The sequence below is a fragment of the Anser brachyrhynchus genome, assembly GCF_964034855.1.
Source record: "Anser brachyrhynchus genome assembly, chromosome: 13".
Lineage (NCBI taxonomy): Eukaryota > Metazoa > Chordata > Aves > Anseriformes > Anatidae > Anser > Anser brachyrhynchus.
In genome coordinates this window covers 11214898-11237782 of record NC_137708.1, presented here as the reverse complement: position 1 = coordinate 11237782, position 22885 = coordinate 11214898, and the positions used below count along the sequence as shown (strand labels likewise).

Below are 22885 nucleotides of genomic sequence, written 5' to 3'. Positions count from 1 at the left end.
TATCTTTCCTGCACTAGATCAAGTGAAGTGAAGATCTTACAAAGGACTAAGTGACTCGAGGTTTCGGGGAGTTTTGTTTCTACGTTGGAAGTAGTTATCAACAGTACGAAAGGAAAAATACATAACAGTGGAATGAAAAGCAATTATCTGAAATGTCATTATGTGCAACTAATATCTTAGGTGCTCAGAGCATGTTTGGCTCTGAGAAACTCAGTGTTCCTACCCTTTTGCCTGCAAGCAACCCATAAAATTAACAGGTTGGTCATTTGAAGCGTTCTGTTCAGTGATGGCCCCTTCCCATTGCTCCATTTTTCAGCTGGCAGCCCTTCCTGATCATTTAATGGTAGAGAGAAACGGAGGATGTGCAGGCACTCACACTCCAGATTTACAGAAGACTTAGACAACATCAATTGCTCTGCTGAATTAGCTATCACCTTCTTTGGCTTTGCGCTGAATCGTTCACATTTTCTTAAAATGGTTCAACAGATGTGAAAGACAACCTATCTCAAAGGCAAAAGTCAAGACTCAACTGCCTAGAAAAGGAGTCATCGAAGCAGTTGGATGGATCATCTTTGAAAAACTATTTTTCCTACTACTTTTTTAAAATAATAATAATGGTGATAGTGGAGTAAATTTGGTGCAATCCTTAAGCTGTCTTTCCCAAACGTATTACCTCAGCTCTGGCCCTAGGTCAGTAGTGCTTGAAAAATCCTCACTCGTTAGAGTCTGCGGTGCGTCCCGTATAAAAAAAAAAAAAAAAAAAAAAGCTGGTGTTCCCAGTTCAGTTCTTAATGGACAGGTGTTCGCAGCACAAAACCCTCCATAACAATTGGCCCTAATTAGCACCTTTATCAGCAGCCTCCCCAGAGAGGCCAGAGAATGAACAGGCTCGGAAACTGAGCCGCCAGCCCGGCTCATCGCTGGAGGTGAGCCCTGCGGGTCAAGGTTGAGGGGCGGTGTGAGGCAGCTCTGCTGCTGCTGCCTGGGTCTCGCTGCTCCCTGAATAGAGGACTTCAGTCTCAGGACTGTCAATCTGGCACCTTTCAAAAGCCCTAAATTCACTTAATTAACGGATAGGAAAAAATAGCCTTCCCTAGCAACTCTTGCATCAAATGGCACTTGTGTTACCTTATATTCTGAGCACCTAACCCTATTAGCATTGCATTGTGTGGTTCTGTTGGAGTGCCTTTATGTACACACCAATCTTAACATACACGCTAACGTATACTGGGAGATTTAGCAGCATTTTAAATTAAACTGACATTATCAAGTAGAATTTATGGTTTATTTTTTGGTTTTGGTTCTCTGTTACACCGTAATATGCTATACTAATTACACAGAAGAGCACTTTTTTCCATATTACTGTTCTTCTTTCCGTACAAGTAAAAGACTTTTGCATGTCATGCTTTCCCTGATTATTTTTTCCTTTTTCTTCCTTATTTTTTCTCTTCTTGTCATAAGGCAATATTTTGCGTGTTATGTTCTCATAATTTGTCAGTTTATTGTATGCTAACTCTACAACAGCCAAAAAATCTATACCTAGCTTACTTTTGAGAGGTACGGGATATGCTGATTTGTACAGTAATGTAATATAGAGGTGGAAATATCTATTTTTGACCATATCCTGAGTGTGACTGTTCATAGTTGCATCGTTCTTAGGGATATTGCAGAGTTAGCTTCATGGCCTGAGGGAGTCTGCACTTCACAAAAGTATTATATCTGCATTCTGTAGATAAATGGAGTTTTCCTGGTACAAAACTCTGATTTCTCCTTCTTGATATTGTTCTAAGTTCCTGTATTTATTCCAGTAGATAAAGAAAGCATTTACCAAATGATAATTTAGGCTTCAGGTAGGATAGATGATTATGCTCTAAATTAGCTGTGAGCTAACCAAGCTGTACTTAGCATTTTTTCATTTTAGAACATCCTTTCACATCTTCATTTTTATTTCATTTTTAAAGCTCTCTCTGGATGATCAAGATCATTATAGAAAAGGGGCACCCCAAAAAAAACTGATGAGGTCTTTCTCAGCTGTCCGTGACCTTTATTGTGCAACTTTATTCTGTGTCTTTTTCTCTAGATGAAAATTGGAAAAAGACATACTCAGCTGTGAAAGTTTTAGGTGAAAGCTATTCTGAGTATACAAAGTAATTTTGTGAGGCTGTGTAATCTGTATAGCAATCTTTCAACGAGGTAAGTTTTACTGTGTATCTACGTAACTTGTTTTTTTTTTTTTTTCCTTCTCTAGTGTCTCTTTTTGTAGGTTATATTGCACTGGAAGGTCTGTGGAGCAGGAACTCTTGCGATCTGTACAGCCAGCCATAATAGAGCCTAGGGTCAGCTGGACCTCAGTGTTATACAATCTGAATTCATCTAGTAGAATGACCTGGTATTCCAGATAAAATGCAAAAGATTAGTTACCCATCTTTCTTTGTGTAAGGAATCCAAACTGGCTGTTCGCAGGTGTATTGTATGAAAAACACACATGCTCTTCAGAGCTATGGCAGCTGAAGGAGGTTTTCCTTCAAGAAAGGGAGGTTATCTCCCAGATATTTGTGATAGTTTATCTTAAAGATAATGGAGTAATACTTTTTTAGTGAAACTGCTTGCTGCTACAGGCAAAAAGCAAACAATTTTTTACACTACTGCTTTTGATCTCTCAAAAATTGTGAGTAGATACTTGGGACTTGTAACCAGATTTTTTTAAACACATGAAGCAGGTTTGAATTGCTCATTCAAATTAGACCATAGTTTTCAATCAGAAACAATAGAGAATTAAGGAAATGCAATACAAATAGGAAGGAGAAGATGAAACATGTAAGATGGCCAACAGACCTGAATGAGAACTTTCTACTCTTAAAATTGGTTTTCATCTAATCTTTCCTGTATTTTGTGTTTCTGATGTGATGTGTCATGTTCTAATCCATCACAGACAAAGCAGCTGACTCCTACTGGCTAAAATCAATGTATTAGCACTAATACCCTACACTCATCTGATGTATTAGTACGTAATTTTTTGCGTGTCTGCAAACAATTGAACCAATTATCTGTATTAGTAAGGCTATAGCTGATGTTCTGAGAGGACGTGTCAAATAACAGTAGTTCATGTTAACTGCCTGCATTGCACCCACAAGTGCAGCATATATTTCTGACCAAACTGCTCTGTCTCAGGAGCAGCTTGCTTAACCTGGCGATAAATGAATGAAATGTGGCTGTGCCAGAGGCTGGATGTTGGTGCTCCCCAAGGCCTTGTTCCCAAGACTTGTTGTTTATAATACTTAATGCACATCAGATATCTTGAGGTAGAAAACAAAATAACGTACACTCATTTTACTGTGAAATAAACCTAGATATGCCAGCATTGATCCTCAGTGCATCACCTCTGGAACTGATCCGACCTTATTCCTGATCTTATTCTCCTTAATGACCAATCTTCACTTTTTTTTTTCCCCTCAGAAAATCTTGTATTAATTTATGTATTAATTTGGTGTAAAAGTTCACTTATTTGTAAGCAATGAGGAATAGCATCAAAGTACGGGAATATACTGTCTCTGTTACAACCCACTTCCTTCTCTGGGATTTTAGCACTGGAGAGGCTACAATACTAAGAACAGAATTGTTTGAATGATGTTGTAAAATTTAGTAAATTCTGGTGACTCATTCCTGAGTTGATTCCAATGCTTCCCAGTTTTGGTTAGTATTTCAGTAAATGGGTATCAGGAGTTCCTTCTGAAATTTGGCTTGGCTACCCCTTTATGTGCCACTTTTGTAGCTGATTATGTCAGCAATATGTCTTTTGTTACCAGGCTGGGTGCCAGCACCATTTACATTTGCAAGAGAATGATCAATGAACTCTGAGCAGCATGAGACAGTTTTTCCAGAACTCCCCATCGCTGGCACATTTTCGGGGAGGCAGCCAGTCTACCTGTCTTCCCCAGCAGTGGCCAGAAGCATGCATGCCCTGCAGCAAGGAGAGATTTCCTGCTGAGCCCCAGCCCTTGTTCCCTCCAGGCACAGCAGGATTCCTCTGTTAAGGTCACAGGCAGGACTCCTCTGGAAAGCATAGCTCTCTCTCTTCTAAGATCGGTCTTCCTGCAACAAACCCTTTACCTCAATTGCACAGACTTTTCCACTCATCCCTCACCGTTTCTATTATTTATTATCTATGTTGTGTTCAAATGGGGCATGGTCCAAATCTCCAATGTGCTATTCCCCTTGTTTCTGTTCTTCATTCTGGTTATTTAACCTTTCACAGTTCTCTGCTTTCTCCTCTCTTCAGTTTGCCCTGGTGAACGATGGCACTCGGAGTTAAGGAAATGAAATAAGGCAGTAAACTGAAACATCGCCACTATAACTGTAAACCATAATGACTCCAAAACAGAGCAAAGACTTGATGTAATATCGCAAAAAATCTCAAAATATGCAATTAGGCATAGAATGTGTGAAAAGCACTGTCGTGAGCTGTATGGAGGGAAACTGGGACATTAATGAACACAACAAATTAACACAATAGAGATAAAATGTAGTGTTCTTTACCAGTATCTGAACCAAAAGTATATTGACAGGAAAACTGGAGAATTATCTGATGGTATACACCTATTATGTCTCTGAAAAAAAATAAAAATAAAAAAATCATATGTGTTTTATACCATTTATTCCATTAGAAGTAGGTATTACGTATCTTTTGTTTTAGGCTGTTTTCTAAATTGTGTTCCTATGATACTTATTGAAAGCAATCTGGACTCAATACCATCAATCATTTTAAGAACTTTCATTTTGGTTAATAGTTTTCTTTGTTCATTTTTAACTTAATTTGTGCTTGATATAATTCTGAGATTCTAAAAGGGAGATAATGTAATAATTAAACAATAATGCACAGATAACTCATTTATTCCTACACATGAAATTCTTATGACTGACGTGAGTTGAGTGAATCAATCCCTTGTACAAAACTGAGTATTGTGAGAAAATGTTCTTCCAGCTATAAGTATAGGTCTGAGCATTGCAGAGCTTGAGATCTAATCTTAGCCTCACCAATTACTTGGTAAAATCCAGGCTCATTATAAATGGTTAACTCAGCTGCACAAGGGAGGGCATAGTTTTATACCTAAAAGAACTATGTCAGGTTATCCGTACCAAAAGCTGAGTGATTCCTCCATCTATTAGCTTCCCTTACTGTCAAAGACAGGCTACCTTATGGGAGGCATTGTTGCACCATTCATTTCAGTACTGTAACTTTCAGTAAGTTGGGAATAAACTCGGTAGGCCAGGATATGTGCATATTAAATCGTATCTGTGTACTGCAACTGACAGAAAAAGATGTTCTGATTTATCTCCAGTAGAAGGATTAGCGGAATTCAACAGACTTGCATGTTGCTTTCAAATGCAGTTCTCCCTTTCTTTATAGGAGAGCAGTAAGTGAATGCAGTAACTTCATTTTACAACTCTGGAAATTATTAGAACTTTTCTTTAAAGCAGGGAAGTCTAAGAGTGACCAATAAAAGATTTTGGAAAGGGTCTGATCAGCTGAAATTGCATACAACTTTCGTACTGTAGAAACCCAAGAAATGAGATTTTGTGCCTGCTGTGGGCTTCTCTAGGGCTGAAATTGGATGCATTCTTTGATTAAACAGGCCCCAAAAGAAGAAAATATGTACACAATTCTGATAAACAGCTTATCTTTAAGTCAGATTTATGAATCTGAATCCACAACTGAAAACAAGGCAATGCTGTGGGTCTGAAGATGAATATTTAACACAAAGTCAGAAATAGGTTTCTGAAAATAAGAGGTTGTTAAAGTTATGATGAACATGTACAAATTGCAAAATATCAGCAAGTCTTCTCTGCTGCAAACTGATCTAAAGCAGCTTTCCTGTTTCCCCAGCAACCTTGAGCAATGCTAGCTTGTTTCTTTGGAAGTAAATTAAATGTGACTTTCAAGTAGTTCATTATTTCAGTAGCCACAATGCCTTTCGGAAGTAAGGACATTCGATAAATCATGTTGGGATTTGCAGCACTTCTGAAGGGAGGCAGATAAAGGATTTTTGCAGAAATAGTTTTCAAATCTAGTAATTTTTTTTTAGAAATTACAAAAATTATGTTTCTATTGATACGGGGGAATAAAGAATAAAATATATTTCATATGTGTAAAGAAGGCTAAATATTGTTTGGTGCTGCACTAAAAACGAGCATGTCCTGATTCACATGCATACAGCTGGTGCAGACTGGTGTGCAGCCCCTAAACACAGCTCCACTTGACCTGGGTAGTTGAAACCTCTGCAGAAATGCTTTAACAGATGCAATGTCCGCACTCAGCCCAGGTTGTGCACTGTACAGTAGTTGGTATACAGAGAAATCCTCAGCCTCTTCCTTGCCCCAACATGTATATGTGTCTCTGAACTACAGCATCACACTATTCAGAATATCTACATGATGCACAAAAATGGGTGTAAGATTTCTGTACTTGTGGTTCGCTCCTGTTGGCAGTCCTAGAAGAAAGATGCTTACAAACTGTAAAGCGTGCAGATGGAGCAACCATGGCCTGTTCAGTTCTCTGCAACAGGCAGGTTCTCTCCCGGTGACTTTCAGATGCAAAGGCAGGAGTCTCTCAATTTGATAAACATGCATTTTTAGTCTGGGCTTCAGGTTTACACTGTGCGAATAGATTGCTTTGCCTGTCCGCTTGAAGTTCCTCATCAATTTCCACCGATCTCTAAATGCTGAAAAGTCAAACCAGTGCATCTTTCAGTTAATTTCAGAATTTTCTGTGATTGAAGTTTTTTTGGTTCAGGTCTGGTATGAGTTCAACAGAACTAACTTCAGGTCATCAATTCAGATTTAGCTTTAGACTGGAAAAAAAGTCAAAGATTCAAACTGGGTTTTGTTTGGTTTCATTGGTTCATCTTTGCATTGGTTTTTTGGGAAGCTGGTAGAATCATCAGGGGAGAACAGTCACAACCCTCAGCTTTGGAGCCTCGTTTTGGTGGTATATGTTGCTGTTAGAAACTAAACCGTTTTTTTTGTTTTGTTTTGTTTTTGTCTTCAGCAATGTCTGTGCTTTGTCTTGGTTGTGCATATTTGGAGCTAAGGTAACAGGTGAAAGTAAATCTCATTCTGACATGGTAGCGAAGGTGTTCACGTTGCTATATGCACTTGACTAGTAAAAGTCAGTCATAGAAATGCCAGCGGAAGCAGGTCCTCTCTCCAAATTACACTGTCAGGGGGACGGCAGTGGAGCTGCCCTCCCTCCCTCCCCCTCAGCACAGAAACCCCAAGTCTAGCAGTGTCCCCGAGTGTGAATATTTTTTCCTAGTGTTCTTATAAGTGATTGCTTGTGGCATCTTATACCCTTATCTCAGCTTGTGCAGCCCCTCATGAATATTCGGTACATATGGAAGAGTTTCCTATATCATTGCCCATTAACAAGGAGGATAATCACTCATTCAGTTATCAAGAAGTCAGAGAAGGCCTTTCCTTGAGCCCCTAGTGCAAAGAATCCTGGGAGATCAAAGGAGGTTAAATGTGGCTGACATTAGGATCATTACTTTTTTTCTATGTAATTACTGTGTTATAATAAAGTTGATCTAAGATAAGGAAAAGGGGTATTAAAGTCTTTTAGGGCTAAAAGGCCATATTAGTGACTCTTTGCCTTTTTTCCCATCACGGGACAAAATGCATATTGCAGTTGATACATATAAATGGACATTTTTTTTCACTGAAAGTACGGTAAGGTCATAAGTGTACATATATAAATGATATATTATTACAGAATCGCTTTTAAGGGAGGTTAATCCCATGTAAATGCAAAAGGCGAGTAGAAGGTGTAGTGATGCCTCGTTAGTAAAAACAGCGACACTGACAGATTCTTATTAACAGTTAGGCTCTTCACAGCGAACAGCTAGATTCTTATTATTTTACATTGCATCTTTCCTACATTTCTACGCCGTTCAATTTTGACATTCAGGACTGAACTACATCTCCCATCAAGCAATGCAGTCTCCTCCCTGACTAATGGAAGGATGCAGGACAACAACCATAGAGAAGAGGTTTTTTTGTTTGTTTGTTTGTTTTCCATTTAATCTTTTATTAGACACTGGAATTTACTTCACAAACTTTTGAGCTTGGCAATGTATTTTCTGTACTCCTCCCTCTTTTCTAGATTTTTCCAGCATATCGGGCAGCTACATGTGAACATCTGTTAAGCTAGGTGAGCTGGTCAGGGAAACAAAACAATGTGTGCAGCTAAATAATTCTGCTTTAAATAGTGATGATGGGTTGGTGTGTATCATGGGAAGATATGTGCTAGAAAGTATGATGTGATAATGGATCAGAGGCATTTACATGCTATGAGATCTTCAGTAGCTCTTCCACGTGAATTATAGTTGGCCAAATATGTGTTTTACAATTCAGTAAAACTGAGCAGTTGTGCAAAACTCCTCTTGCTAAGACTCTCAGAGACATCTGGCCTGTCTGAAAATTTTAGATACCCTTATTCCTACAGTTTTATACTTCACATTACATAGTAACCTCTGGAAAACAATAAGATAAATAGTTGTCAGTAACAGCTTTACAATATATTAAGGATCCATTTAATCATTTCCATTCGCCATTTCTGTAGTAGCAATTGCTGTATTTTTGAGGTACGTTTTATTTTTGCTTTAAACTTTTATCTAAGTCATCTAACCCATTCTGTACCTTTGTTGTTGTTTTGTTTTGTTTTAAAATTCCTTTGTACTTCTGATGGGGACCCTTCAGCTCTAACTTTTCAACCTGCAAGCTGAGGAATATAGAGAGCAGTGGATATATTCCTGGCCTGTAGCAGGCACTAACTTTCTGGACAGCTCTACTTTTTAAAGTCGTAAGTCAGTGGGGCTGTACTCATGCAAGTATTCCATGAAAGCAAGACAATCTGATGGAGTGGTCTTCTTCAAATTCTAGTTCTGAAATGTTAAAAGTTAAGAAACATAATTAAACTGCAACTGCATTAACATTTATATAAAATATAAACCAAGTGCTTATCCTGATTCACCAAACAAATTACAGTTTGAACATTATGAAAAAACCACCCAGCTACTTATCAACGGCACCATTTGAAATTATTGCTAGTACTACAACTCTAAATGCATAGGATGCCTTAAATACAAACCCTGAACATTTACATACTGATTTCATGAGCAAAGCAAAAGGTATTTGCCAGTAACAGTACAGGACTCAGCATTTTTATTGTCTGTGTAATCCTGGCTCGCTCTGATATGAAAATTCAATTATTTTAGAACTGGTCGTCTCATTAAATTTTGACAAGGAGCACAAGCTCAGTACTAGCTCTAGCTCTGAGAGGCCGTGGGTGCCTGACAGCTCTACGGTGAATTTTAAAATGTAGTATTTTTGCAGGACAAGATTATCTGACGATTTTATATTAAAAAAAGAAAAAATTAATCAAATACATTGTAACATCCAACACTTGGCCTTTCTGTAGATATTTTCGTGAAAAATTATTGAAAAAAAAAAGACTCCACTGTTTATTGCATCTTTTCCCCAAACTCCACCTCCACGTCTTAATGCTCCGTAACTGTGCTAGAAAAAAATGCGCCTCTATGTAAGTGGCAATATTTAACCACTTATTGTTAGCATTTTCTAACTTTCCTCAACTAAAATGTATTTTTAATTGTTTTTATAAATATGATTTCCAAAATAGAAGTATAAAGTATTTCTAGGTATAAATAATTATATAGTCGTTTGGTGCAGAGTCTTTCATGCCATGCTTAGATCATTCTCTTGAGCTGTAGCAGATCTGTGTTCTAGTTCTTATGGAAATAATTTTTAATTAGTTTGCAAAGTAGAAGAGGTCCAATAAGGAAGACAAAAGGGAGCTGTCTCAGACTGTCTAGAAGCATGGTGCTTATGGTACTCAGCTGCTCTGCAACAGGCTAGGAAAACAAGGATGTGAACCAGGTCTCTGATAGCATCGGTAAGCGCCGTAATACCAGTGCTGCTTTTGCTGCAGGCTTCAAAGTTCTGGAGTGGTTTATTTTTTCTTGCTGCTGTTTGTTCTGTAGGTTTTTTTCTGGAGTAGAGGTAGGCATTTATTATTTGTTCTACCTCAGTCTAGAATGTGAAATCTGGGGAAATGCTGAAACACTTTGTAGAATGAGGAAGTTATTCCCGCATCCAACTCTGGGAGTTTCTTTCTTTCATATAGGTCTGTGCCATTTCAAGTAACTTATTTTAGCTGTTGAATACTTCATAAACAATTAATGTACAAGAAATAATTTGCCTCAAGTTTGAAAAGACTGCCTAGGAAACATTGATTTATTAGCTTATTCATAACCGTTTATTTAACACTACTCTAAGACATTAACTGGATTTTCAGTCTGTGATTTCTTGTAGTTACTATTACTCCACCAAGGAAAAAAAAAATATTGGTCTGTGCATTACGTTATATCTAACAGTTATTCTGACTGCTGTAAAAGAATTCAGTAAACCAAAGTCTGTATACTTATTACTGCTAATTTAACGTAGTGGCATTAGGGAAATAAAACATTAGATAATATTTCAAGGGCAACACAAACTTAAGATCTAACTTAACACTTGAAACACTTAAGATCTAACTAGGATGTCTTGGAAACAGACAAAATGTAATGTTGCGTGTGGACTAGCGAAAGACAATTTCCTTTAAATGTGTAAAAATCTGAGCGACAGAGGGCATCCTCACTCTGATGATCTCTAGTGGGAAAATATTCAAGAGGACCTTGTATGGGGAATAGCAGACATATTGGACTGTCCCATCTATTAGTTAGGGTCAGGGACATTTGAAATACAAGCTTCTTAGAGAAAAAAAAAAATCAGACTGCTTTTCTCTATATTTAATTAACTTCTGTGAAGGTCACACATATCTCTATCTCTGAAATGCATAATGTGTCACTCATTTAAAAAATCTGGATATTTTGCATTATCTTGCCATTATGGTCCAACTTTTTTTATCCCAAATTTCACAGTGGTGATCAAATTAAAGAGATGACAAGCTCCCTGTCCTTACAAGCTAAGCATTTTGTGTGTTATACTCAGATATACTCTGTGTGATATAAGATGAGACTTCATAATGGGATTCAATGCAGTTGAGTGCTAAATTATGGCAGGCTTATATCACAGAAAATTATAACAATGAGAGAAGAATTCAAATCAGGGTTTTAGTAAGAGAGGAGAATTAAGACTTTGCAATTAAAGTGGTAACCTAAAACTTTAAAATAATTTAAACAGTTACTGAATACATGTAATGTTCTGTGCTTATCTGGAAGCAGGAATGGCAGTTGTTTGAAAGGATCCAAATGAAGTGTGGACAAGGTGTATGTTATGTCCTCAGAACACAGATCTGTCATTTTCTTCATTGTTCATGAATACATTGGTATTGAATATCTCTTTCCCACAAATTCACAGGCTCCATGCAAGACTAGAGAGAAAACCAGTGTAATGTTATCGTTAAATTGATGTTGCATACAACTTTATGATAGTCCTGACAACTGCAGCTTGTGAATTTGCCAAGAGCAACCCAGTAAGTTATTTCCAGAGATGAACACTGAACTATGAAGTAAAATAATCCTTTCCTTCAGAAGGATAAAACTGCAATTTTCTCGTAGACATAATTTACAGAATTATTACTGACAATTTTAGAATTCCACTGTGTGAAACACTGGGGGTTTGAGAACAGAATTTCTTATCCTTTTAATAACAGACAAATTTTAAACAGACAGTGTATCTATAACATCTATGCAATAACACAGGAGGAATCTGACCTGGAAAACAAGTGGCAGTTTCCTTTCCTTATTCAAATATTCTGCCTCTCGCGAAAGCTGAGGTGTGCTGTGATTCACCACTTTGGTTAAGATACGAAAAGAGCCCAGGTTCATATTCTGATTTCTTCTCACATACCTTTGGAGCGCAGCCTGTAGTGCATTTAGAACTCAGCTTCCATATGAGCGATATTTCAAAAAAAGTTCTTGGCCCAGGCAGTTAGTGTTTCGTGCCCTGGAGAAATGTAGACATTTATGTAATTGTTGAGATCACAAATCTTCATGAAAAGGAATCATTTTAAGTGACAAGAAAGAAGAAAGGCATGTAATAAGAAAATATAAATTATATATCAACATTTTATGTTTAGGTTTCTTGCTGGAAGTTGTTACTGTAATCTCATAGGAACAAGAGAAAAGGCAATAGTGTTCAATACAGATGTCATATTCCTAGTGGCAATCCTGTAGGCTTGTTGCAACCACATGAACATCTCCGCTGACATCAGTGAGATAGGTTAATTGAAATCAGTGGAACTAATTTAAATTCATATGTACCTATGTGTGACTTAGACTTGAAAGCCAGTTGTAAAGCAAAACATACTGTGCTTGTGTTTGATTTCTTTCTGATGTAAAAAAAAAATGCATTTTTTTTCTTTTTTAACTTAGAAAATACTTCTCGTGGTAGTCTGGACACCTTGCAGGATTTGTTTGTTTAGAATGTGTTAGCTTTACAAAGATCAGTGCAATGTTATCTGTTCTGTGTTCTTAGTTTTAAAATGCTAACATGCAAGAATCTAGCAGGTGAGTTTATGAGACACTTCCAGCTGTAGAGATGTTAGGCCCTATAGGTGTAATTCCCACTCAGTGCTTCTGTTGGCTTTCTGTGCTTGACAAAGTGATTTGACCACTTCTATTCACAGCTTCTGTGTGCAAACCTTCTTGAGCAAACCTTCTGGTTTATACAAAGTTCATACAATGGACTTTGAACTAAAGTGGCTTAAATTCAATGTATGTCAGGATAGACGATTTGTCAAATGCAGCTAAAATGGGGAATGTCTTCTAGGACTGTCACCTTTGAATGTGACTCATAAATTGAAGGGTTGTGTCCATTGGACTTTGCAGGAGGGCAAAGTATTCATCAGCTGGTCCATGCCTTTTGGGGAAGCATTTTAAGAGGACCACAGCCAAAGGTCCTCTAAAAACGTACCCAAGCCTACTCTTCCCTGCTGCCTGACAGTCTGCTCAGAATCATCAGTAGATCAGTCCTTGCATTAGTCACACTCGGTGGCAAGTAAGATGGCTCTGGAAGGGTTTTGCTGCAGGGACAGCCAGTATTTGTAAGCAGTCCGATTTCAAGCTGAATTCAGACTGACAAAGAGGACGATGTGCGGGCTTGATGCCCAGTTGGACACACCTTGGCTTTCAGACTTTTCCTGTAACGGGCAGCTCAGATATAACATAGACAAAGCAAGCAATGTCCTTTCTTCAAGGAAGTCTAAGTATCCTAGGTAATGTCAAGATTGTAGCAGTAAACCTTGTAAGACTAGCTGAAAACAAAAGAGAAAGATGCACTGTAAAGTGCAGTTACCTTTCATAGTCTAAATGTAAGACTAGAGTTAGTGTATAGCGCAACAGGTTTTAACAAAAATCCCTGCCAAATTACTCTACCAACATACATCATTAACTGCTCAGTTTGGCTTGAAATAATCTGACAATGTTCTCCATTAAAAATGGACAGAGGAGAGCTGAAAACAGCATGGATGAAGCAGAACACAATGAAATCCAAAGCAGAACCGGAGGCAAGCATACATGTGAGCCACAGAGTAAAAAGCATAAAAAGTTTTGCTGGAGTATCTAGATTACCCAGAAATGAAATAATTTAAACTCATATGTGTCCTTTAGCAGCTGCTAAGCATAGTGTTCTGCACAGGGTATTCCAGACGTGTCTTTAGGAAAGACATCTGCTTGTACTGTTTCAGATTTCAGAGTTATACAGGGTGTAACAGGGAATTTTACCCTAAAGCACCAAAACTTTAAACGCAATACAAACAGCTGATTGAATAAACCGTGGTCCCCAATGTCTCTAAAGTTTTGTAAAATTCTTCAAGAACCGTAATAGACATAGTGGTATGATCTCTTTTAATTGAGGAAATAGAGGGGTAGGAGATAATACAAAATATATATATTTTCAGATTTTTAAAAAGTATTTCAGATGAATCCTTTTTCTGATGTAATGGTTGACATGTATAATCTCCTCAGCCTGGGCAGACAGGTCTCTAACAATTAATGGGAGGATCTTTCAGTGATTTTGCAAATTCCTTAATTTACATTAGCGAATGGTGTTTGTGAACCATGGAAGCATATGTCTCAGTGCCAGTATTTTAAACTGTACCTAGACTTTAATAGTTGAAAAAAAAATATGGATTGTATTATGTTCTTCCTGTAAAAGGATTGGAATTTCAGCATGGTAAAGATCAGTTAACTGCCATTTACAGGGCAATTAAAAATGAGAATCACATATTTATTGTCCATTTTTAATGTTTTTTCCTTTCCGAACCCAGACTCCAGGCCAGCCTCCTATCCAAGTTTTCCTTCACGCCTTATTGTCTATTCTGTTCAGCTATTTAAAAAATGTTGAATATCAACAATGGCTTTCAGTAGTGTATTGTCAACTTTTGTATGAAGCAATCTTGGTTGAATGAGAAGATCCCAGAGCTTATAGTTCTATCTACTGTGCTGCACTGGGTTTCTGCTTGAATGTGTGTGACTGATAACAGGACAAATTTCTACCTTCGTTATTACATTTCAGCTACATAATTCATTTGCCAAAATCTTTTAGGAAATATCTTTATAGCATATTGCACGAGACATCAGGTAAGTGCTTGTAATGTAAAAATAAGTAAAGATCCAGCAACTGCCTTGTCAGATTTGTTTGTTAATTGTAGATCTGCTTCTGCCAGGTTGTTTTGCGGACTTTTACAGTTTTGTGGATAGCTGCGTGCCCTGAGACATCTCTAGCAGAACATCTTTGCTCACATAAAGAAAATCATACTGGATCTGCATTGCTTTTAAAGTCAAAAAGCAATATTCTGTGAAAAATTATAGCAAATGTGCAGTTTAAGAATTTTCAAGTAACAGATGTGTTATTGTTAATGTACAAGCTTGTTTCTATCTGGAATTATGGTACTAAAAGCTTTTTAAACATTTTTTTAAAAACTCCTTGTCTTCACAGTGTGATATAATTTTATTTTGTGTACGGGATAATTGTAATTTAGCTTATATAAACTCAGTCACCCATGTATCTTTGAATGGAAGCTAATATTCTCTATGCCATTTTCAGGAAATCTAAGGATTCCTCAAAACTATTCAGTTTATTCATGCATTTCAGTTAACAGGTGGCAAAACAGGTAAAACACAAGCAGCTGTTTTTCCTTTTATTCTCCATCTCATTTGTTGACAGTTAATTTAACTTTGAAAAGAACTAAGAGAGATCATTTCTCTAAATGATGTGATTACTACAATGATGTAAAGGGATAGTACTGTATATAGTACCTGATCCTGTTGGAGAAACTGAAACAAAATTTCCATTGCAGCCAGTATTTTGGCTAAATTAGGAGAGCAGGATCTGGCCCATCATCTTGTATAACAAATTAATTAATGCCTTCACCATGCATCACCTTTAATATTCCTGATTTAAAATACTTAGGTTTGTTTTTTTTCTTCATGGTCAAAGAAAAAGGTAGACATTTACAAAGGCAACAAATATAAGTAAGGACTCAAAAGTATTGATTCTGACTTGTGATTTGAAAAACTGTATTCATGAACCAAAGATACTGCTGAGTATGGGAAAAGATCACACAAACCAGAATGGGTACTGTACTAATACTGGCATTAGACACCAAACAAATAAAACTGAGATGTGGGGTACCCTTCTGGGCAGAATGTCTAGGTATTCTAGCAGTGTTCTATCTAACAGGGTTGTGTTTAATGCAATATTATCAGTTTCACATTAATTCATCTGCTTGTTTCTTTGTCCCAAATCCTGGACTCTTTTCAGTGCCTATGTCCGCTTTGTCTGTGTCCTGTCTGCAGACAAACAATGACCTTTAAATACCTTCAATATACGTGTGGGTGTACGTGCATAAGATTGCAACCTCTTTGGTAGACATGTAATGCTTATTGAGAGGTATTTACACAATTATATTCCTGTCAAATACATTAAAGATTTCTGTGTTTCAGAAAGTATTTAAAAAACATCTGAAAAGGCAATTTAAGTGGAAATTAAAACTTCGGGAATAAAAAAGTGTCATTTTTATACCAGTACTCTGATACTGGGGCGATAACGGAATTTTTTTGAATGGTGTACTAATAAGAAAAGTGTTCTTTCTACGTTTCTCATTGGTACCTAGTATGCGTATTATGCTTATAGTTTTAATAGTTTGGAAACATTACATATTAACCATTGTTATACTGGTAACTATAACAGTACCTGTCAGAGGAAGAGGATTTAATGAAAAACTTCATTAAAAAATTATACTTCTACCTGGAGGGGTTACAGATTTCTGTACAGACAGCATTACACAGATGGCACAAGCAATTAGGTAGTGTAATACGTAGGACTATTTTACATCACAAATTAGGAATAAATGTCATCCAGAATTTGCAGAGGAAAAGAATGAAACTTTAAATACCATTTTTGTCTTTTGAATGACTTGAACAAAGCTTTCTTTAAAAAACAAACAAAACAATTCCATTTGATTTTAAAAATTGATTTTCTTTATATTTCAGTCTTCGCCTTTAATGAAAGAAGATTCAAGACTGAGAAAGACTAAGAGAAATGTTTTATGAACATCTTGAGAAAGACATGAAAGCAGCAGTAAGCAGAAAGGTACAGTGCCCAGTACAACTGTTGCATTTTTCATACACAATATATAAAACACTCTGCATTTGCACAAGTGTACAGCTGACAAGTCAATTGCTATATTTATTGTAGAGCTATCTTTCTGAAATGAATTAAGAGATGGACTAGTTACTGAGTCAATAGCTTAGCATTCCCTTAGCGCTTTGAAACCATTCACATATCTGTTGTAAAATATGGGTATTCATCAGGTGCCATAATAATGATGACTGTAGTCAGAAAAAAGATGACATCCTCCCAATTACAGTTGTGATGAAATTTTGGTTCGTTGAACATTTATTATTTTTGATGTTGAAATAATAATCTCTTCAATGATCTGATTTTAGTGGACACAAGAACTGGTACAACTTTATCAGGAGGGTAAGATAGTTGTTCCTTTGTTGGTTCAGCTTTACTCTGTATGATACAAATTAGAAGAGGTTTCTAGTCTGATATTTTATCTTTTTAAATCTCTTTAGTTTTATAGTGACAACTACATTCCCTTTCAAAACTAAAAAGTCCTCAATGTGGAAAGGGAAGTTTAGGAGGCATGTGAGTTTTAATTATAAAGAGATTATCCTGTTCTCTTTATCTGGTACCCTACATGTCGCCAGTGTTAGTTGTCCAGGCTATATATTGGAACATTGTTCTTAGACAGTGTACATATCGAGAAATGGTGTTGTTTAAACCGTCTTTGCAACTCTTGGTGATTGCTGACGTTGAAGAAATTGGTTCTTCACTGCAGGCATGAGACTGCCTCTGATTGATGATGTATTTCTATAATAATTCTGCTGAAGTATCCCTTGTAGACATTAGGAGGTCCTCCTTACAATTAAGAGGCAAATTGTGATGTTCCTTTGCATTTTACAAGAGGAAAAACTGAAGTGTGAAGGTTTGCTTGTCTGAGATCAGCCAACCAGCTTGGCAAATCAAAGAGAAGAGCTCAGGTCTCTCTTACCATTGGAAATGGGTGTTCAGAAGCAAGACACAGAGTCCATCTCTGTAATGCCATGTAGACTATGTTCCCAGTCATGGCAGGGACAGGAAGAGGCTCTTTTTCCTCAAAATGCCATCACAGCCTTAGTCTATGCACAAATTTACCATATATATTTCTTGCCTTCCCAGTACTCATTTTTCAGATAATCTCAGATACTGTTTTCTGTATGAGCTTCATTTAGATAAGGGATGACATTTCATTCTTAAAGATCAGGAAAGCACTTTTCCAGTTGATCTGCAACCAGCCATGCTTTATCTACATATATATATAACCATGCAGTTGTCAGGGCCTCCTGAATGCAATGAAATCATTAGCTTGTTTATACAGTTATTTTTTCTTCATATAAGGGAATAGGAGAAGGGTTTGCAACTTTTGGGGGCGTGTGTTAGACATGTAAAACGAGGCTTTCAGGTGTGCATCTTCTGTATGTTGTAGAAGTCCTTCTGCTTGATAAGACAAAGAATCTTCACCAAAATTTGCAAAGAATCTCAGCAGGGCTAAAAGGTTAGAAACTGCCACCTGACATGCTGTGATATTTTATACAAGTTGAGAATGTGAGCCCCAAACTTTCTATTTCTTATTCTTCTGTTTTCTGTACCTTTTGAAATAAATCCATCCCACTGTGTGTTTTTATCCCCCCAAGGTGTGGCTAGCAGGACAACCTGCTCACCATATTGTCCTTCCAATGTGGCTGGTCAAGGTTACTATTTTGCTCTTCTGACATGTTATCAATTATCCTGCCAACAGACTGATACCGGGCCTGTAGTTTTCTTATAAAATAAAAAACTGAGTTTAATTAAACCATCAGTATCTTAGACCTAATTATTTCAGACAGTATTTAATTAATGTTTCATGGATACCTAATGTAATTAGGGTTCCTTTAATAAGACCTTCTATGACATTAAAATATATGACCTTTATCTTTCTTATCAACCATAGCCTGACAACTCAGATTTGTCATTTTCACTAAAAGGTATAGTTTGATTAAATAGAACAGAACATAAAATTAATCCACCAAATTATACTTGTTTGTTTCTTTTTTTTTCTTCTTAAAGACTAATAACTTAAGTCTTTTAATTAGCAGTGTCAGTACAAATGTTCATGCAAGCATTTTACCTTTGTTTTTTCAGACTGTTTCTTTAGTATATCAATTTTTATGGCAAAAGTAGATAACAAGCAGACTTTATTAATCATGGTGAAGGGTTCAATCTTTTAGATATGAAAACTAAGGAGCTATTCTTTATAGTAACAATGACTAGTAATTGTTTAAGACAGTTCTGCAAAGGACTTAATTTTTGCTGGTCACAAACTTCCCCAAAATAAACCTGTAGTTTGAATTTGAATGAATGTAATTGAAATTACTAGTCTGGTGCAAAAGTTACATGTTTGCTTTTAGAACCTACAGGTTCTCTTTTTGTTACTTTTGTTACCTTTTGGTGTAGATCCAGTGAAAAAGCATTTGTCATACACAAAATTTTGATGATATTCTTTCTCAAAGGGTTATTATAAGCTTCCTTGGAACAACACCCATCCGATCTTGTTTCCTCACTCCCCAAAGAGCTTTTATATCTCACCTTCAAAATCAGAGTGGCTCCAATGACTTCACTAATGTTTAAGTTCCACACATTGAATTAGAACTTTTTAATATGTGTAAAACTTAGCACAAACTTCAAGATTTTTCATACTGTCATAACTAGGCACAGTTACAGATCTATTAAATATGTGTCTCTAAAAATGACCTAGAGCCTTCCTGTTTACTGTAGGGCTGTGGATATGTAGCAGGGCCTCCAAACTGTGGAAATGTATGATGTCCAGGAAAAAAATGGAGCCATCATAGGAGAAACAGTGTCTGAAAAAGTGATCATAGCTGCTGCTTTTCATAGGTTACAAAAATTTTTGCATACGGTCTGCGTTCTTCTTCCCTTTGAAATGTAAACAGTTACATTCAGTTACATCCCCTGACTTTATATACTAAATAAAATTATCATGTTAATTTAATAAAATGCAATCAGTACCTATATGTTTTTTGCTGATTGCAGACTGTGATAAGTGTTGCTAGTACAGCCACTAACTAGTACTCACTGTATTCAATTGAGATTTTAAATGTAATAAAGTCAGTGACCAAGATTCACCCTACTTGTATAAGTTCATAGGATGGGAAGAGGATGGGAAGGGGTTAAGCCCAGGAAATTTATTACTACCCAAGCAGGCAGCTGCAGAATTCCACTCCCATTGCTGCAGTGAGTCTTTGCTGAGCAAAACCTCCCACTAAACAGGGTCTTGGGGATAGGAAAACAGAAAAAATCTCTCCCCTAGTCCTTTCTGATTCACCCGTCTCATTCAACCTTTTGTATTTGATGTTGTCCTCTGATCAGCTGATGACCTGATGATTCTCTCCTTGCAATCACTTCTTGATATTTTACATCACATCTTTATATTCACCACGCAGTTAGATTTCTCCATTTTCTTCATTAACATGATGAAAATTGAATTACGATGAGCCTCTGTCTGAATAGAAAACACCTAATCTATCCAGAGATATTCAAGAGAAAAATGATTAATATAGAAAAATCTACTGGATAAAAAAATCTTGATCCAATCATGTAAAAATAAATTGATCTGATTACATAGATTACTGAAAACTGGTCACCTTGGCTACATTAGAGCCTTTAAAAGCAAACACAAATCAGTGAATCATTTTAATCAAATTTAATTTAGATTATACACTTTCACATAAAATCTAATTTAGTTGGAATTACTCGGTCATGACTTGTCTGCTCCCCACAGGACAAGGTTAAAGAGATTACATTTGGGTTCATGTCAGCAGCATCTGCTAGTTAGCCCTCTGAATGCTGATTTAATGAGAGAGGTTATGCTTAGTCTCTTGGAAAGACTTCTGGTTTAGGCAGGTGCTTGAGAGATGTTATTAATTTAGTGTGATACAAGGAGTGATGTTATCGTACTTGGAAAAGTCTTGTATCATTATTCTCATGTGTATAAAATACCCTGGCATTTTTGTTTACATCTGTTTAGCAGCTTTTAGAGGGGTTTCCTCTAATCTGTCTTTAATGTACTGCTTCAGAGAGATAGAAGATTCCTATTAAAGAAATAACAGCTTCTTTAATATGAACAGTTATCTCAGGACTTGTCTACAAGAGGCACCAAGTGAACATTAAGTTGCTACGTCAATTTACAGAGAACTAAAAAGTACCATATCCATATGCAGACAAACCCTTTCTGTCTCTCAACTGTGCAGTATCCTACAATCAGATCATTCACAGGAGCACCTTTCATGATAGCTTTCTTGCTCTATAAACAGACCTTTTATTTCTATATATTTAGCCTTTACAGAGTCAGATTATATCCTCATGTGATAAGTACCACTATGTGAGTTTCTAACTTGAAATTAATAGGATGTGTTGCAGAGTTAGGTACTCGTTGACAAATAAGTAAATACAATTAAGGGAGTAAAGTCTTTGCTGTTGAATGTAGTTGAGTGCAAGCTCCATTCTGATGGAGCAGCTACTCTGCAGCAAAAGCAGGGGTGGTAGTCATTAATTCTACTTCATCAGCCCGTCTGCAGAAAATAAAAAGGCCAAAACGACTGTGTAAACTTGTTGCTCAATACCTCACTCCGAACCAGAAAATGTACTGTGGCATGGTGAATCACCATGGGTTGCCAAAGATCTGTCTGTGATTGTCCAGACCGAAATCAGTGCAGAGGTACAAAACACCATGAGTTTAAGCTCAGGTTCCTGCTGCTGCTCTGACCTAACTGCTGGATGTGCAGAAATCAGAGAGAAAGCTGCTAACTTCATAAATTCTTCCTGGAAAGAATTTCCACAAGGAAAGAAAGAAAAGGCCAGGCTGAGAATCTTTGGACATGTGTAACCTTAACTGATTCCCTAACCCAGCAGGGAAACAGCGGACTTAAATGGCCTTAACTGTCCTAAAGTACCTCCCTACATATCCAGGAGCCTTTCATGCTAAAATAGTTTTCTCCCACACGTAGAAAAGATGAGCTAGGAATTCATTCGGGGTAAATCAGCACCATTTCACTGAAATCAATAGAGTTGAATCAATTTTAGATGTACTGCATGTTTTCTGCTGTTTTCTTTTAAGCACTGTTTATGGTTCTTCAGAAGAAAAAAAGTACTGGAACTATTAATCCCCGAAGTTCTGATAAAGAATTTTGAATAACAATTGAAATTCATTACAAAATTTCACTATTTCAATGCATAATTTCCCTGGTGGAGGGGCTTAAAACTCTTTCTATAATTACCATAACAGCATAAGGGTCGAGCCATTAAAATAATCTCTAGCAATTCTGTGTGATTCAAGTTATTTATGAAGAATGCTGCAGACACAATGTTCCTTGCTACACGGTCTGTTTTCTGTATGTCTCTCTACCCTTTCTCTTCCCCTATGTATAAATGGTTAATTCTTATATATGTACTAGAAGGATCTATATCTCCAGAATTTATAAATCCACCCTGAAGAAATAGCATTTATATCTGAAATCCATAATCATATCAAAGAAAACTGGGCAAAATTGAGAAAATGGGGACATACCTTATTATGATTACCTTCTATTCGAGCATATTTTTCTTATTAGCAGTGCAGACAAAAGGTAGCCCTCCTATTTTATTTTAAATGAGCCTGATAGAAGTATCTCATCCACTTCATTTTCATATAAAATTGCACTGTGGAGCCTGATCTTCCTGCCTTCACTCTGGCAAAATACCTACTGTGGTCCTTAGAAACATCCATGTAAAGATTACAGGGCTGGGACCTGGTATTTACACTTTAGCCCTGGCTAACCACTGTTGTTCGCCGTGTTGCATGTGGCATTCCCGAATCACCTTTTAGAGAGAAAAACATGGAGATGATGCGCTGAACTTGGTCAGCCTTTGCTAAGAACAAGTATAAGTGCACCAGGACTTATTTAGAAATGGCATGGTTCTGTAGCAGTTGTGACAAGATAAACAGGCAGGTTAAGCTTGTGTGAGTGTAAACTATTTTCCAAATTGATTCTAATGCTAAAATACTAAACACACTCTGAATACAAATTACTTACTTAAGTTTACAGAAGTTTTACATTCACAAAATATAGAAGAGGAGGTATTAATATTTTCTGTTAGTGTCCTACAGACACATAGCCAAACCCTTAGCCAGTGGAAATCAGTGAAGCACCAGCAAGGACAACAG

The 22885-nt window shown here is 36.8% G+C and overlaps 1 long non-coding RNA gene across 1 annotated transcript in view; it reads left to right on the top strand.

The window, feature by feature from the left end:
• LOC308177426 overlaps positions 1–845 on the top strand; it is a 55038-nt gene extending 54193 nt beyond the window's left edge. The window contains exon 4 of the long non-coding RNA XR_013939103.1: positions 18–845. This is a non-coding gene — a long non-coding RNA (uncharacterized lncRNA). The remainder of the gene's footprint in view (positions 1–17) is intronic.
• Positions 846–22885: the final 22040 nt, after the last annotated feature.